The sequence below is a fragment of the Mauremys reevesii genome, linkage group 21, assembly GCF_016161935.1.
Source record: "Mauremys reevesii isolate NIE-2019 linkage group 21, ASM1616193v1, whole genome shotgun sequence".
Taxonomy (NCBI): domain Eukaryota; kingdom Metazoa; phylum Chordata; order Testudines; family Geoemydidae; genus Mauremys; species Mauremys reevesii.
Genome location: NC_052643.1, coordinates 8,627,270 through 8,630,703, shown reverse-complemented (window position 1 = coordinate 8,630,703; position 3,434 = coordinate 8,627,270). Strand labels below are relative to the sequence as shown.

The 3,434-nt window shown below is 50.1% G+C and overlaps 1 long non-coding RNA gene across 1 annotated transcript; it reads right to left on the bottom strand.

Annotated features, from left to right (window-relative positions):
* Positions 1 to 319: 319 nt before the first annotated feature.
* On the bottom strand, positions 320 to 1,873 carry LOC120387934. The gene is made up of 2 exons (XR_005590426.1): positions 1,384 to 1,873; positions 320 to 1,145 (listed from the first exon to the last, which is right to left on the bottom strand). It is a non-coding gene; the product is annotated as an uncharacterized LOC120387934 (long non-coding RNA).
* Positions 1,874 to 3,434: the final 1,561 nt, after the last annotated feature.

Here is a 3,434-nt window from a genome sequence, read left to right as displayed (position 1 = left end):
GGGCACTCCGGATGCTGGTGAGCTAATTCCCTGGATGACCAGCAGGAGGCACTGCAGCGGTGAATCACGCCCCGCAACACTGACAAATACCATTCCTCTCTCTTTGCCTCCCACCATCCTCCCTGTGCTGCTGTCCTACGACTAGGAGAAACTTGTCCAGCTTTCTGAGGATGGTTTCAGCTGCGAGGAGGAGAGCTTATCTGTGACAAAAAAGACAGCCTGGAAGATGTTAGGCCCAGCAGAGCAGAATTGCCACCCGCCCCTTCTGCCTCTCCCATCCCATGACCATTAGATGTAAAAGAGTGAATCTGCAAGGGAAGGAGTTAGAAGCAGCATGGCTTTCTGGGATTCAGCATAGCTGTCATTAGTAAAACAGCAGGAGCTCCACATCTTGGCCTGCAGTGATGCTCTCTGGGGACCTGGGTCAATTGCCTGGCCATGCTGCCGCGTGGGAGAGAGAGGAACAGGCAGCTTTGATTATTCATGCAGTTCAAAGGTCTGCACAGCCATCTGCTCGCTTGCTGGCATGTGTCGATGGAAGGCCATTGCAGCAGCTGCAAGCAGCGGAGAGGAGATCCAGAGCATTTGCTGTTGTCCGGATCCTTTGGCTGGCGATGGGAGAATGTTCAGCAGGAACTAGAGATTGGGTTAAGCACCTAAATGGTTCAGAGGCTTATCAGGACCCAGCTGAGTATTGTGTAGGGTGTGGCGGGGGTATGTGTGAGAGTAATAGCACCCTGCAGTGGCTCCTCTGCAGAGAGGCGAAATGACCAGCCGCTGTTAGCGGCTAAAGGCCATCGCTTGTTCCTCGTAGCAGAGCTGCCCTAGCCACGCGAAGAGGCAAACTGCCCCTCTCGGCTTGTTCTGAATATCGCCAGCCACCCCTGCTCTGGCTCTGCAGAGGCCTGCAATGACAGGCCACTGCTGTGAGGAAGCTCGCCCCCTGCTGGCGTTCCCGCTGTTGCAAACAGGGCACGGCTGCCAGGAAGCTTACGCAATAGTTTAAAAATTCCCAGGCAAGTTGGAGTTAAAGCAGCAATTTGATCCGTACCCCCTTGCCTTGCAAAACCCTTTACATTGGGGGGAGTCCATTTAGCTTTTGTCAAGGTCCAAATGTCTTGGTCAAGGTGTAGTCAAGGTCCAGCCTCCAGAGGAGAAGAAGTAAATAAAAAATCCAAACAATAAAGATGATCATAAGTAAATAAAAAGATTTCAGGGTCCGTTCAAAAGGGTCTGGCCCATGGGCTGCCTATTGACTTTCCCTTAGAACAGACTTAAACAATAAACCCCTCAGCCGTTGAGCCCCCAAGATATTTAGAGCTAAAATTAAGGGTAAATGAAACCCATCCATTGGAATGGATCCAGTTAATGGACCCAGATTACCTTCACTCAGCACGTGGAGAGAGGACCTGAGAAAAATCACAACTTCAGAGACTACCTTCTCCATCTGTAACACACAGCTTTAGCTTGCTCGCGATCACAAACTCAAATGCCTTGCTCTTCATTGTATGGTGGTTGGGCCGACTTTGCCTTTTGTCACGGCTGTATGTGCACCACAGGTGTGGGGGAAATGGACTGTACAAAGTCTTGTTTAGCATGGGCTGGTTGGCTAGGAAGGATGGTCTAGTGGGCAGGGCACTGTCCTAGGGCTTCATAGACCTGGGTTCAATTCTTGCCTCAGCCACAGACTTCCTGTGTGACCTTAGGTGAGTCACTTAATCCACCCTGTGCTCTGACCTCCATCTGTGAACTGGGGTCCCCCCAGCAGCTTTTCACCGGGTATGCATAGCTCCTCTCACCCTGTAATGGCAGGTTGGCTCCTGTCCCACAGGGCTGGGCCTGCCATCCTGCTCTGCGGGTTTGTGACATGGGGCCACCAGGCCAAATGTCAGTGAGTGGCATTGTGACCTAGCGTACAGGATCCCAGTGCCACTCAGGTCTGGCCCGGCGCTGGGTTGTAACGGCAGCCACTGAAATTTGGCCCTGTGGCCCTTCCATCATGACAGAGGGGCTGTGGGGCTAAACCTGAGTGGCACTGTGACCCTGCGTGCTGGGTTGCGATGCCTCTCGGTTTGAGGGTCCTCTGAAATGGGGGGCTGGGGCAACCTGCCCCTTTTAGCCCCCACTCTGGGCAGCCCTGCCCTCAAATCGGTGCCCCTCCAATGGTATGTACCAGGGTAACGTGCATACAGCTGCTGGCACCCTGGGTAATACATCTCCACCTGGAGAGGGGAGGAGCTTGTGAGGAGAGAATCCACTGATTGTGAAGCACTCAGATACTCTGGTTATGAGGGACATGTAAATACCTACCCATCAAGGCAGGCTAGACAAACACTCTACGGAGGGCAGTCCTTCCCCACAGCTCACTAAAGGCCTGTCATGAAGTCTGGGCATGCTCCACACAGATGATTCCAAGTCATTAATGTAGCTTTAAAGTTCTTGTGTCTACCTGTATGAGAATCCCCCAGGGCACAATTAGTGCCGTAAAAGAGCATTGTCCTCAGTACTGGAGACTCACAGGCATGAAGGAAATTTCACATATTGGTGAAATTCCACCCACATAACAACGGGAGGCTGGCTGAGCCAAAGCCTATTAAATTGAATGGAAGTCTTTCCTTGTTGGCGTCAATTGGCTTTAGCTCAAGCCCAAAGTGGGCAGAGTTAAGGTGAAATTCAGCACTTTCACACCCTGCCTTGCCTGGCTTTCCAAGGGTTGTTTTTTATTTATCAACTACAGCCTTCTTGTATCGATTTTGACCCTCCTGTATACTCTCTGCCACTTTAATAAAACGTGACCTAACATGGGCACAGCGTAAAATCTGTGGGCTGAATCCAGCTTATCATCTGCCCTAGAACCAGCCCGGTGTTCCACTGAGCTGGGGTCACAGAGCCGGGGTAGCTGGGATGCAGGAGGGTGTGAAGTGTTTGCGTGCACATGCACTTCTGCAAAGCACTGGCCTTACACCACTGCCTGCTTTTCAAATGTTGCTTGGAGACCAAACTCAATTTTATCTAACTCAGTTGAATCTGCAGTGCAGAATTCATGGTGTGAGCAGAAAGGACGGCAGGGTTTTTTTATTATTATTTTCAAAGGTTTTTTTTCTTTTTACGAGGAATAATTCATTTTTCTGCTGTTTGAAGATGGCAGTAATTGATCTAGGGCTTTGCAGCTTGCGTCCCAGAATGGTTTCATTCTTAATGTAGGAATAAAACTCTGTTAGGTCAAACACACGGCAATAAATACAAGAAGCACATTAGCTTTAATATATTGGATTATTCCACTGGGTGGTGACGAAAAAACCAAGATCTAATTCCCCCCGGCAACGCAAGCAAAGAAAATCACTTTCCTTGCCCATTTTTCACCTCCTAAGTCATTTTTGTCTGTCAGTGCGAGCGCTGAGGGCCTGGAATGGGCTCCATTTTTATTTTTATTT